Raw genomic sequence first — 15,844 nt, forward strand, 5'->3', positions numbered from 1 at the left:
GTCAACCCAATGTTCTCTGACTTAGTAGGAGTCAGATCTGGCACTGTATTTTCTAGAGTTTCATCCTCTATTGTGACTACCTCTATTGTCTTCTCACTTTCTTGTGCCATCTTATGTATTGCCTCAACCAATTGCTTGATGTTTTCATAGATGTCTTCTTTGTTGTCCAACTCTATTTCTCCTACATCCTTCTCTTCCTTCTCTTCCTTCTCCTTATCTGTAGAAATAAGACCAAAAAAATTCTTCCATATTGTCTTATGTAAAACTTCTTCAATTTTATTCTTCAAAATCTTATATGCCCTTCTTTTTGGTACAAATTTTTTAGCATAATCCTTCATAGCTATTGACATGTGTTGTTTACCTAAATCAGACATAACTTGGGGCTAATTTAGCATCTCTCATTTGTTTCACTCAACATCTATTTTACTATACAATTCTTCAGGTAAACCTCGACCTAATCCAATTGGAGTATACAAAATTTACCATCATGTCAATAATAGTATGTTCTACCTTTTCTTTGTTAGTCTTGTCTATGGTTTCATATTTTATACACTTGAATCATGTTAAACTTGTTGAGCTTCTCAAGTTTTCATATAGCTTATCAATATCTTAAGGCTCTTTTTGTGGAACAATCTGGTATTGACTTAAGTCATCAGACTCGGTACATTTTGCTTCATCCTCAACATCATCAAGCTTAACTATCAACTTTCTCTTTGGTTTATTCTTCTGTTGGCTTTTCTCAACCCCTTTTGTATTAGATGTCCTCTTCCTAAGAATTTTTCCTTTAATGGGTCTTGTGATTTTTACAACTCCTTTCTTTAATGGCTCGACAGTTGCATGACTAGTTGCCTTGGATCTTTGTCTAGTGATCCTTTGAGGTGTGGTTATGGGCTTGGTAGTCACCTTCTTTAGGCTTCTCTTTACCTTTGGATCAACCACACAAACCTCTTTTCCTTTGGTTTCCTTGGACTTGACAACCACCAATTCTTTTCCTTTATCTTCATGAGCTTCTTCATCATCACCTTCATCTCCTTCTTTTTTGCTAAGGTCTTCTCCTTTACCTTCAATTATCTGTAGCGGTGCATCACCAAATTTACCTTCTAGGTCTTGAATAATTTTCTTCCTTTTCCTATCCATTTTAGGAACCTTTTTTTACATCATCATTTTGATCTTTGATGTCTCATATATGCCAAAGGGTTTGACATTCTCATCTATCTCTTCAGCTAACGGTATTGTGATAGTAGTTGAAACTATAGATACTTAAAATTGTTCTAAACACTATATTAATTTATTTAATATTTCCCTTGACATTATAATTAATTAATTATTAATTAATTATATTTTTCATATTCTTCTACTTTATTAATTAAATTTATTAAATTAAATAGGTTCACATCCCTAATGTATATAAATTTAATATAAATACATCCCCTCTAATGTGTTAAATTTATTTGATGCATAGTGCTCCATAAATCCCCTATAAATTTAAATTTATTTAATTCCCTCCACTTTATTAAATTCTATAATCCTATGATTAAGTTATATCTTATTTAGTTTAATCTTAATCTCACCTAAAACCTAGTCTACACCCATCACTCTCATCCTTCTAAGCCTACACATTAATTAATCCCCCTTAATTAATCCTAAACACCTTTTTAAACACATCTTAGTCCCTAAGTGTTTTCTCACACATGTGTGAGAAACTCAAGATCAAAGAAAGCTTCCATTTTATTATTTTATTCAAAGCCTCTTACAGCTCTTACACAGTTGTCCCCCTTTCCTTTTTCCAGGGTTTCTCACACGTGTGAGCAAACCGTGAGCCATCCCTTTCACCAAAAAGGCTTATGTTGACCTTTGCATAGCTTGTCCCCTTAGACCATATGTCTCCCTTGTGGCACCTATGCAGATGCCACATAGATGCCACCTCCCCAAGGCCTCTCTCAAGCCTATAAATGGAGCCCTTGTCTCAAGCATTTCACATCTCCTCCATATGCATTGTTATCATGCTAGTTTAAGCATAGAGCTTTTTAGTGATTATTACTAACCCTTTGGTAGATGTTAGATTTCTTGCATTTGTGCAAGCATATTCATGATCGTATTGCAATCTTATATTTTCTTCTTACATCCACTTCTATCATCCATTGAGTGCTTTAGAGCTATTTAGTAATTTTATGCATTGTTGCTAACCCTTGGTAGTTGCTAGTTCATTTTCATTTGCATTGTTAACTTAGTTTATTTTCTTGCATCCATCACTCACCTCTTTGAATGCTCTCAAGAATGGTTGTTTCCATAGCCATCTCTTAAGGTATTCTTGATCATTAGGTTTATATTCATTATTGCATTTTCATATCATTGGGATTCATAGTTATGTTTAGAAGAGAACATCCACATCCCTAAATCTTGAGCACACCAACAAGGCCTCTTGTGGGCACCCTTGTTGAGCTGCTTTGAGGTTGCATGGGGACTCTTGTTTATCAATTTCATTAGTATTAAAACACAATGTTAGTTAGTAGTTATCTTGATTTTGATATTTTTATATGCACATGCTACTAACATTTTAGTATTTACATGTGCTCTTGACTGAGAAGGTTTTCATGTATACAAAAACTTCATCAATATTTACCTCATAATGTAGAGGTCTTAACTATGCTACTCTAGGCATTATAGCCTAAGCATATGTGTACTCAATATCAACAAGAAAACATATTTCATCATATTATTGGTCAATGAACGAATTAGGGATCTTGAACCTATTCCTCATCTTTTATTTGAAATCTTCAAAATAATCATCCATTATGGTCTCAAAATTATCTCCTAACTGATTGATAAACTCATTTATATGCTCAGTAACTAGTATTTCTATCGAATACCACATCTCCAATAGTAGGCAAATTTTGTATATAGAAGAATCTACATACAATGAGTAAACTGAACTTACATGATATATTTTTTGCCTTCCTTATTACTCCTAGGTTCTCTTCTAGTTGGATTAGTTTTAGCTCAGCTAGATCATAACTATGATATTTCTTTACAAGTTTTTATCCCATATTAATAGCTACACATGGCACATTGTTTAGTTAGCTCGACTGATAAAACCTGTGTGAAATTACTCAAATAGAAAAGTTGATAATAGGGTTATCAATAGTATTAATTGACATGCCTTTTTCATTCCATTTTTCCTTTGTGATGCTCTCAATTACATCCCTTCCTTGACATCAAACAATCTTTACTCTATCCAGAACAGGGTATCTAGTCACATGATGTATGATTGACTTTCTGATTCTAACTGTTCTGTTCTTAAACCAAAATTTCATGTCATGTATATGGCTCAACATGATCTTTATCGATTCTACCTTAAAAACCTTTATAAACTCTAGGGAAAGAGTTAACCCTTTTTTGGCCACAACTTTATGCTCATCTCTCAATCTTCCATTATCACATAGCTTATCATAAGCACTTCTCAGCTCAAAACATTGATCTCTCTAATTTTGCACATGTAAAATAACCTAACATTTTGTACTATGATTACTCTTGGTGGAATCATAGACAATTCTCTTGAAGAATCTTCTGTCAACACGATATCTGGGTATGCCTTGAACTTTGAATGAGAACATGCCTCATTTTGAATAATTTGAGCATTGATATCCTTCAATGTCTTTGTCTTCTTGCTAGTAGACATGGTAGATACCATATTTGCAATCTAGAATTTTAAAATCAAACAACTTCACAACTCGACTTAAATATAACTTTACACAACTTACTTGTTAAGCCAAAAACACACTTGAATCTCTTCACAACTTTGCACAAATTCACTATGAAATCACCTAAATTTTTAGCTCTATAAATTCTCAAAAACCTCGTGAGTCAAAATGAGCTTCAAAATCTATTATATAGGTTCAAACAGTTGAATTGGGTCTCCATTAATGCTTTGTACATTTATTAGGAGCATACTGAGTGCATAACAATTGTCTCGACTTACTCAATAAAACTCAACATACACACACTCTTCACTTAACTTCGCTCAATTAGTATCATGACTTAGTTCATATTGACATTCAGTACTGGCACTCGATCTCTATCAAATTTTCAACTTGGTACCACAATCCATCTTGGCTGAAACATTAACTTTTGTCCTCATGAATCTATCATTATGCTAATTTGTACTTTCATGCATATAGTATTAGGAACTAGTGTATGATTTATCAATTTGAAACATAGTTCCATACATACCTTATTACTTAGTTTGAGGTGGGGGAATCACCTAATCCATTGGATTCACTGATCATAACTTTGCCATTTGCACTATTGCCTCCATCTGATTTCTTTCTCCAAGTTTGGTTATTTCATTCCTTACTTCTTCAACATTGATATTTGCCTCTCCATTATTTTCCTCAACATTTTTTGCTGGTGCTCAATTCATACAGTCCTTGCTCAGATGACCATCATCTTGACAATGAAATCATACTGGTCCAAAGTTTCTCCAGTTTCCAAATCTTCCTTAGAGATTTATCCTAGCACAATTTGCTACAATGTGTCCATACTTTCCACAATATTGATAATTTACCCAAGTATTGTAATCCCAATTTATGGTATTACCTTGCTTAGGTGATTTTACTTAACCTTTAGGTGTCCAATTTTTCTTTGCCTTGGATTTGCAATCTTTTGTCTTATGACCATACTTCTGACATGTATAACAATAACCATCAAATCTAGAAGTAGTTGGTGCCTTATTGAACTTTGATCTACACTCATGTACTTGATGACCTTTTTTATTGTAAGTGAAACAAAAACCATTGAATTTGGGTTTAGGGTTTGACTTACCAATCTTGCTTTTCAAAACATTTTTTTTTATGACCTAGTTTTCTATAGTGATAGCATGTAAGCTTCTTGTTCTTTGATTTTCCATCTGTATTCCTTTATTTTCCTTGCTTTGATGATTCTCCTTGCTTGACACCTGATAAGAACTCAACATAGCCTAGTCCAGAGGTGTCATGAGGTCTCCTTCGTGCATTCATTTGTTCATTAAGAAATTTCATAGCCTCTTTAGTTTTGTTCAACCTCTCAATAAATTCCTTTTCAGGTTTCAATTCATTTGCCAATCTAATTCTTATATTTTAGATTTGCAATCTCTAATTCATTTCTTGCAATCTCATGATTTGCAGTTAGCAACGGATTAACCATGGCAAATAGATTATGGATTAGCTTATGTACTTCCTTGATCCTTTCATCAAGCCTTGTAGCCAATTGTCTCTTATCTTCATTAGTCATCGTTTTGTCATCTTCAACCTTTTCTTTATCTTCCTCAACGTTTTTCTTTTGTTCAGTCACTTCACATAGTCTTATTGCTCAAATTTCATGTTCTCTTTTCAATGATCTAACTTCCTCATTCAAAATGCTATTCCTCTCCAATAGATCTTCTATTGCTACATTAGATTCATTGGAACTTCCTTCATCAAATACTTCTTCAATAGTCTCTTCTTTTTATTGGGTGCCATTGTGTTGTATTGCCATCTCCTTCCTCCTTTTTAAGGATTGCCTTAATGTTTCCTTTGTATCCTTGCATTGTTCATATGAAAGCTAACATCAATCATCTGGTGGTTCTCAATGATCTTTCCTAGTATCTAGGCTTCCATCTTCAAGATCTTTAACTCTCAAGTGATTATCTCAATATTACCAAAATCACATCAACCATTTAATGCAATAAACTATTAGATCTAGTATCTAACCGCATGAATGAAACTCATAAATGCATAACACATTAACACACAGATTTGGTAACATAGAAACCCTCCAAGGTGAAGGTAAAACTGTGGTGGGTATGACACCCACAAAATCTTCATTATTGCAACAATAAAGTGTGCCTGTTATGGTTATAATGTTTGGTCACTTCTAATGATCTATCCCCTAAGGGGTTTGCCTTGTCAAAGGCTAAAAGAACTACTAGGTTCTACCTTTGTTAAAGGATTTTACATCACAACTAAGTGAGTTCTCTATTAGGAGATTTCCAAAAGCCTATTAAAGCTACCCTATTAAGATATTTAAACCTTGAAACACCTGTTAGAATGTTCAGTACCTGATCCTTTAGTTAGCACTTCAATGCTTGATATAAGATCTCCTCTATGCAATATATTATCACCTTACTATGATTGATCTTCTCTGTCTCTGCTCAAAATTCTTCACTGCACTTCTCGACCTCTAATAAATTAACACTCTATTTCACCTCCCAAACTTTTTATGCAATCAAGCTCTTTATTCATACATACTCACACGTGCTCACACATACAAAATAGGTCATGGACCCTCCTTAAAATAGATGCTTGGGCGAACCTTCTAGATCCAAATCAATGATCTAGATTCATTTCTTTTGCTGCTTAGTCTTTGTATTTTTTTGATTGGTGGATTGCTTTGCATAGGGATTAATGATCTTCCTTTGAATGCATAATCACTTCCTTGATTACCTCCTCAATAGTTAAAACATGCTTCCAACTTGATAAAAATAGTTTACATAAGATTTAGCGCCATTCCAAAAAAATATGTAAAACTGTGTTACTCAACACTTACACCATACTAATGGTCAACATAAACTATTTCATCAAGTTATCCCTCAACCTTAACTATTCTCAACATGAATTGAATTACTCAACCTCTATATCACTTGATGTCATATACTATCTCTAACAAAATTAGAAATCACTGGAGTACTTGACAAACATTAGCTCACTTGGTAGTAACTACTACTTGACACATAACTTGAAATATATACAAGTCTCCTATACTTGGCTCGACCTTTATAGGATGACTCCCTTGTAGTGATGACCGAATAATCCTGCCTTGTGAATGACTAAGTGTTTGACACTAATAGCTAAAATGACTTAGGAATCAACAAGACCTACCCTCCTAGGTCCCCTCCTTTCATTCATCTATCCACTTGGAATATATTCCTTACACCATAATGAATATATCTTAGAATCTATACCTTATTATGAAGATCTAGGACATGTTTTGGGATCCTATCAGGGTGTAGTGCACCCCTAATTGGGACCTTCTTTTGGTCTCCCCTTTAGGTCCCATTTTTGGATGTGTTTGAGGTGTTAATTCCTATGTAGGCTAGCCTGTAGGAGTTAGTAAATTTAGAGCTCTATATAAACCCTTCCATTTTCTCCATTTTCATATCTCATCTTTAAGTGTTCAAGCATCTATAAGTTCAAGCACTCAAGCTTTCAAGTTCTCAAGCATTCAAGGCATTCAAGATTTCCTCCATTAAAGATCAAGGATTTATGTATACAAGTCATTAAAGGAGTCTATGCTATATCTTCTATTTCATTTTCATCATTCAAGATCTCCCTCCATACATTTAAGGTCCTTTATTGTATCTTCTACATTCATCCTTTCAAGATCTATTAGGCAGATTTCAAGCACATAAATTCATGAAGGTTTTGGTTTCACTTTGATATCCTTTCTAGGGTTTTAAAATTGAGTCAAAACTATTACATCTATATACTTCACTAGTACATTTGACCTCATTTATCAACCAATATTGGTCAAAATTTGGACCAACCAATTGGTCAAAGTTTTTCTCATCAAAATTTTGACCAACTTACTTGTTGGTGAAAATTTTGACCAATTCGTTGGTCAAAAACTCTTCAAAGCTCTGGTGTGATTTCTACCAAGCATTGGTCAAAATTTTAACCAATGCTTGGTCAAAACTACCAGGCATTGTGCTTGGTAGAAAACTTCCATGCATTAGTTGAAATTTTGACCAATGCTTGGTTGAGATTTTTTTTGAGGCATTCTATAAACTAGTTCACATGCCTTTCCTATGATTTGACATTTTGCATGCATCCTGCAATCTCTCATCTTGATGATGGATTACAAAGAGTGATCTGAAATGATGATGCTAAAAAACACACACAATCAAATCCAAAATGAACTTGCATTACAAATGGATTGTGGAAATCACATGCATGTAAAACTAACAATATCAAATTTCCACAATCCATTTGTAATGCAAATTTGTTTTGGATTTGATTGTGTGTTTTTTAGCATCATCATTTTAGATCACTCTCTGTAATCCATCATCACGATGAGAGAGTGCAGGATACATGCAAAATGTCAAATCATAGGTAAGGCATGTGAACTATTTTATAGAATGCCTCAAAGAAATGTGGTCTCTTTGCAAGCCATGAACTATTTTATACAACTACCTTTGCACTACCAAAATAGTTATAACATGCATTCACAAATGATAAACTCACAAGCAATCAATACAACTTTAGGACCTTAATAGTAATATATTCAAAACATATTGTTATTGATGATGGGACAAACCAGCTCCCTTGTCTATAAGCCAAAATCAATTAAAAAAATAAAATTACTCTTTCCATGAATGGATTCTAGAAGAAAATACTACACTAAAAGTAAATTTATCACTACCCAAGCTAAAAAAATGTTTAGTTAGATGGGAAAAACTTATTTAATTTGAAAGGAACAACATAAAATTCTTCACTTCTAGGGTCAGTTTTGAATTTACATGACTTCTCCCACCAATGCCAACCCTAGTCTTTCTTTGTTGAACTCCCATGTACACGCAAAGTGTTATCTAGTACTATTTCTACAAATCCAACAACTATTGCTGGTGATGAGAAAATCACATTCAGAATGTTGTTGAACTACAAGATAGTCCAGTTAGAAAAACAATTTAGTTCCAAAATGTCATATTTCAACTCAATATCACCAAAATAAATGTGACAATTACTCTTTCCATGAATGGATTCTAGAAGAAAAGACTACACTAAAAGTATATTTATCACTACCCGATCTTTAAAAATGTTCAGTTAGATAGGAAAAACTTGTTTAGTCTGAAAGGAAGAGCATAAAATTCTTCACTTCTAGGGTTAGTTTTGAATTTATGTGACTTCTCCCATAAATTCCAACCCTAGTCTTTCCTTGTTGAACTCTCATGTACATGCAAAGTGTTATCTAGTACTATTGCTACAAATCTAGCAAGTATTACTAGTGATGAGAAAATCACATTCAGAATGTCGTTGAACTGCAAGATAATCCAGTTAGAAAAATAATTTAGTTCCAAAATGCCATAGTTCAACTCAATGTCACCAAAATAAATGTGATATAAACTTTCTCTAGCTCCTTGAAAAGAGGAATGGAAATCCTACCCATTGGGATCTAGTGTGGACTGGACCATGCCCAGAAGCACTGTGAACTCCCAGAAGCACTGTGAACTCATTGAAATACTGAGGTATAGATAAGCCCAAAAACAAAGAGAAACCCAAGATAAAAATTGTCCTAAAACTATTTAGATTGCAATATTGGACAAAGCTAAGCCCTCCAACAGCTGCTCATCAAAATCACAAAAACTTAGAAAACAACATGGACTAGTTTTCTGAGTACAGGTATTAATTTGTGCAAACTAATCATAAGCTTATCCAAGGCTTTCTCATAAATTGCAAAAACTAAGACAATGAAATGAGTAAATGGTTGAAACTTGACTAACATTGTAGCATAATGGAAATATATTTTGCTCATACATACCAACATAAGATTGCTCCAAATTTTCCTAGAATGACAAAAGCACAAAATCAGCTTTGTAAATTATCAGGTTTAAAATATAATATCCAAATACTGTAGAGAATAGAGAGCCTAGCTAAAGATGATTATCACCAAGAATAGAGAAGAATATCATAAATCCTATTGATATGTGTATCATCCTACGACTTCCAACTTGTGTCAATGCCAAAAGACCAGCATTCTCACTGCATGCAGAAAACACACAATTTAGAGTTTTGAATTAGTCCTTTTTCATGAGGGCCAAGGAGCAGCTAAAAGTGTTAGGCTTCTTACACTGATACAGTGGACCCATTTAGAGTTCCAAACATCCCATTCAACAAGATTCCAATTCCCTACAAAAATACCTATTAGATCTCCTCCCTAACTTTCCTCTAATAATGCTAATGTCCAAACACAAAGAAAAGAGGAATGAGATAAGTAAAGAAAAAGTCCACTCCTCCCCTACCAACCTATACCTCATCTTAGGATAGATTGAGGAGGAGGTATGGCACTTGAATACCTTGACACAACATAAAATGTACCACTAGATTGCCAATTCAAAGCACAACAATCAATACACTTTGCAGCATATGGATAATTAACAAAGTAGTCAATAACTACAAAAATAGTTAAATATGAAGACTAGAATTTGGAATTTGACAAGCTAACCTCAATGAGTGAGACAAAAGCAGCCCCATTAGAATGGATAGGGAATCCTTATCTTGCAGAATAACAAGAATGAGTGAAAATTGTTTTAAAAAATGTGATTTAACATGAGAAATTTGTAAGTAGTCTATACCATGGGGCATGTGTAACCAATCCAAAATTGTCTATCTTGCAATGAAGTTGGGTTTTTTGAGGGCTATGCTTGTATGCTCCACCTACTATGAGAAAATAAGCATAAAGCCAAACAATTGTGACAACAATGATGACAACAAAGCGCTCAAAAATAGGTTTCTTTCTAGGCTTGATATGTTGAGCATACTGAAATGACAGTAAAGGGATTCAATCAGTTACTATGCCTACTATACCTCAAGAAATTACCATAATTTTTTCCAATTGCAAAACATTATCTGTAGACCCAAGTACTAGTTTAAAACACCATGTATACCCTCAATACTAGAAGCATAAAATCAAACCTATAAATCTTTAAATTTGAACCTAAAGACAAAATCTCCTGAAGAGGTAAGAATGTTTTTAGGAACCCAACCAAAATAAATGCTCATTTTGCAAATTTTAATATCATATATTTAATCTTTTCAATTAGTAGCTCATGGTTTAGATTGTGTATGATTTTTTAAACTAGAAGCTACTAGTTCAAAATTAAAAAATGATAAACTGACATATTTAATAGTCTCATTCAAAATTTTGATGGTTTTACCTGTGAAAAAAAGACCAATGTGATAAGTTGTGGAAGTCCTATCTCTATGCATTTAGCCACCAACAAATAACATTATAAAATGAATAGGAGACTTAATCTGACTTCAACATATGGAAGTGTTAACATAAATAAAATTATGTAATTCAACATGGTTGTGCTAAATTAAAAAAGAAGTTAACCGTTCATGCCCTACAATTACAAATGTATAAAACACTTTGTAAAACCATAACTTCCAAAGAAAGCTCTTAATAATAAGGAAATCCAAAAAAATTGATGTGCTACATATAGGTAAGGCCAAATTCATATTTTGAATGTAGAAATTTAAACAAAGATAGGATTCAAAACTTTGAAAACCATAGATCAAGTTCATCTAGTTAAAAATCCCAACTGGGTTTTACCTGTGAAAAAAAGACCAATGTGATAAGTTGTGGAAGTCCTATCTCTATACATTTAGCCACCTACAAATAACATTATCAAATTAATAGGAGACTTAATCTTACTTCAACATATGGATGTGTTAACATAGATAAAATCATGCAATTCAGCATGGTTGTACTGAATTAAAAAAGAAGTTAACCATTCATGCCCTACAATTACAAATCTACAAAACACTTTGTAAAACCATAATTTCCAAAGAAAGCTCTTAATAATAAGGAAATCCAAAAAAAATGATGTGTTACATATAGGTCAGACCAATTTTGTATTTTGAATACAGAAATTTTAACAAAGATGGGATTCAAAACCTTGAAAACCATAGATCAAGTTCATCTAGTGAAAAATCCCAACTGGCATGAATAAGGAGATTTACAAGTTTAATAGCCCAATAATTAATTGGCTTAAATTTCTCTAAACATTCTACTAATAAAACATTTCAATGAGATGCTCTCCAAATTCAAGCTTAATTAGTATCACTAAAAGTTAAAGTGAGCATCCATTTTTTGCTCCCCCAGTTTCATTGCATGAAAATTATTTACCAATTAGCTCTACTACCTCAAATTTAAATTGTAAAATTGAAAGGTGTGCACAAACACCAACTTAGATTAATATCCAAGTGATAAATTCATAATATGATGCACCACACAACTCTCTAGGCTTTGGGTGTTCACAACCATAACCCATCAATGATCCTGAATTAAGAATTGTATGAATTAAGAGTCACTGAAATAAATTAGCATTCTGTTCAAAAAGTACTCATTCAAGCAGAACTATTATAAGCAAGATATCATTAATCTGAAGATGTCATTAATTTAAATACATAAATATATAAAATGGCACATAGAAAATTTCTCTATTAGATTAAGGGCCAACAACAAAGCAATAAATTGGTAGAAGATAAAAGAAAATTGCATACAAGTAGACTAACACAAGTAGAAAGAATGTAAGAACAAATAATCAGATACTGGTCATTGTATATAGATTAACCTTAAGGAAATTTGAAACACAGTTTGGAGTCAACAACAATCAGTTTATCACCCATGAGAGATAGAGGCAGATCAGGCCAAGACTCCAAAGAATAAAAGTTAGAAACGAAGAAACCGAAATGAAATGCCAATAATGATAAAGAAAACTCTTTTTATATATATCAAGATTTCCACTGCAGGAAATTATACATTTAAAATGATCCAATCATCTAAAATTGCAAAAAAACCTAGTTGAAAGTAATAAACAAATAGACATTACTAATGGTAAGTAAATCACAATAACCATGTACAAAGTTGCAAACAACACTAAATGAAAATCATCTTAACTTTAAGCAACAGTGTGCCAAAACATGGATAGTTATGTTCAATCACCAGTTATTTAGTGTATTTATGTACAAAATTTTTTATAGGGTCTTCAAACTAGACAGGAAACAAATCCAACATCCCTTTTAATCAACTTCCACAAGATTTCAAGGAGAATAACTCGATGCAACCAATAAACCCATATCAAATTATGCTTAAAACTAAAATACCTGCCCTTTTAAGTTTCAAATAACTTCAATCAACAACTTATCAGTGGAAACAGTCCTCACCCTCCTTATGAATGTATCTTTGCTAATTCTTCTTGCTTGAAAATTATAGGCAGTGTATAGATCTAGTCTTATGCGCATTTGCTCTTGAATCTATAACACTACCTCAATGACAATAGATAAATAATGATCTACCTTGTACACATTGTATTGATGTTCTAGTAATTTTATTTTAGCTATGGGAAGAAACTTTCCGATGATAGATAGTAACTCCATAAATGACATGTTCCCCATGCTGGGATCTCGCACAGGTTCTCTTCTAGGCACCTCTACCTTATTTTGGTTTTCTTTGCTTGTGTTTGTGCATGGCTCCTAGAAACCAATTAAGAATGTACATGCTCAATAAGCCACCTATGGGAAAGCTCTTACAAAAAATAAGTATGTGACACATATTAATCAACATAATTACGAAATTTGACTATTTCAGATTACCATCTCATAAACAAAAAATCCATTAGCTACATGAGCATCACTCCTCACATTTCTACAAACATCAGAAGCAGGTTCACTTGCTCCCAATCCATCTAAACAAGTTGTAACATTCAAAATACACTATTACTCTGGGTAAACAAAACATACAACTATCCAAATTGCAGATCGCTTAGCATAATTGAGATGATATTAAAAAGTACAATTCAACAATACCAGGAGACTGGTGAGGAGGCTTAAAACTAACAACATATTCTGGCAGAATGTGTGTATTCATGTGAGTGCTCCAAATAATGTAATGCTTTGGATTGGTGATATCATTAATGCCAAAATCAAACTTTTCACAACTTGGATGAAACTGAAGAGAGCCAAGAGGAACTTTTTCAACATTCCCCAAAATAACTTGGCACAACACAAGATACTATTCCCCATTAATGTCCAAGTCTAAAAATGGAACACTGTAAAGAATAAGCAATAATAGTTAGTCAAATATTCCTTCTTAAATAAAGAATAGGTGTATTAAAGGAAAGAATATTCTAGAATTCAAACATTTAAAAGAAATCCCCACCAAAGACATCTTTGAACATAATCTTTCATACCTCAAGTAGGAGCAATCTTTAGGAGCAAGATAAACACCAACACCATATACTAGACCACCATTCATTATTCTATTATTGCTAAAACCATGTAGTATAATTGATGATATACTTGTATCAGATGCCCCATGCCATGCATATTTAATATTTGCTTTACCATGAGAATTTCTTGTTATCTCAAGTTGTTTGTTGAAAATCTATAGCTGAACCTGTCCCACCCTACCTGTATGTGAATTTTGATAAATACCAGTAACACTGGTTGCAAGTCCAATTTTATTTAGGCTAGTAAGGAAACAATTTTTCATAGCTACAAACTCTGTATTGCAATCCATTAATTTGATCAATTTGCCCCCTAGATGTTCAAATTCATGAGTCAGAAAAGAACAAACAAATTTCTGGGAAGGGAAGTTGGTGCCACCCTGCACGCATTTGAATTCTAATTCTTCAATCAGGAATGTGTGTATTTTTATGTTAGTTTAGAGGATTTCTCCCCAACTTTCATGATCCTATTCTCTGCTTCTTTGAACTAGCTTGAACAAACATATTTCTAGGGAGGGAAGTTGGTGCCACCCTGCACACATTTGAATTCTGGTTCTTCAATCAGGAATGTGTGTATTTTTATGGTAGGTTAGAGGCTTTCTTCCCAACTTTCATGATCCTATTATTTGCTTCTTTGAACTGGCTTGGTTTTATAATTTATAATTTATTCTTAGTATTTGGCAATGCCTAATGTCAATTTAACATTAATATTGTTTAGTTTTTGTAGCCAATTTATGATTTTTCTACAATTTAAGGACAGGCCCAATGCAACCCTCAATAATTAATAAAAAATAAAAGATAGGTTATCTGATATGTTCTATCAAGAAAGCAACTTTTTAATGAAAAAAAAAAATTATAATGGCCAAAGTTGTATAAGAAAGCGGGGTATGCTTTGAATCAAGTAGCAAAAATCATTCTCAGAAATAGATTGGCAAACCAAAAGATAAAAGAGTTTTACAGCAATCATGGTTTACTTGGTTGAAAACATGTATTAGGTTAGGGTTTCTGCAAAAAAATGATGCAACCAACAAAAAGCATGAGAAAAAAAGAAGGCTTTACATGAAAACAGGGTCAAAATTGTAATTTCACTAGTCTGGGGGCAAGTTTAGGAACTTTTATTGTGGTCATAAATGAGAAAATTGCATTATTTTACTGTTAAAACCAGAAGCTACAAGCTTTTGTTAATGTGACAACTTTTTAATGTGAATTCATGGCCAACCAATTCGTGATTTATCACATTTTTTCCAAGATCAACAAAGTTGGCTTTAAATAACTACAATCAATTTATGATGTCTCATAGTTGTACTTGTAACAAGATTATATGAAAATTAAAATCATACCTCAATGACCAACACAATTGTGGTGTGCTTGGAGCAGCAATTATATATCAGTGTAAACAAATACAAGAACAAAAAGGTACTCAGCTAGAAATTATTTTACTCACTCAAACTACTATTTTTAAAAAATCTTAGCCACACCACATTTGTGCAAACAAAAACAAAACCAAAGCTGCCATAAACTTACCTTCGATAAAGTTGAATCACTTCATAATACCGGTACTTTACTTCCTCTTCCAACATTTGATCTTTTTGCCCCATCTGGTCTGTCTAGACATGTGAAAGACTTACAAAGTTGACATCAACTTCAAGAATAAAGGATTCCTCAACAATTGCTGATAGTTGAACATTACAATTAAGGTGGAAACAAAGTAAATTAATATATTTGAAATTAAAGATGAAATAAAAGGAGGCTATTTAAGAGTTGAGATCTTGACATATAGTACTTGACATGGATTAAAAAATACAATATAAAAGACATCAGAGA

The 15,844-nt window shown here is 33.0% G+C and overlaps 1 pseudogene; it reads right to left on the reverse strand.

The window, feature by feature from the left end:
• Window positions 1-9,336: 9,336 nt before the first annotated feature.
• LOC149557452 (nucleobase-ascorbate transporter 7-like) lies at window positions 9,337-15,618 on the reverse strand (annotated as a pseudogene).
• Between the last annotated feature and the right edge of the window lie 226 nt (window positions 15,619-15,844).

Source organism: Cupressus sempervirens, chromosome 5, assembly GCF_028749045.1.
Source record: "Cupressus sempervirens isolate cs-2001-9-10 chromosome 5, ASM2874904v1, whole genome shotgun sequence".
NCBI classification, from domain to species: domain Eukaryota; kingdom Viridiplantae; phylum Streptophyta; class Pinopsida; order Cupressales; family Cupressaceae; genus Cupressus; species Cupressus sempervirens.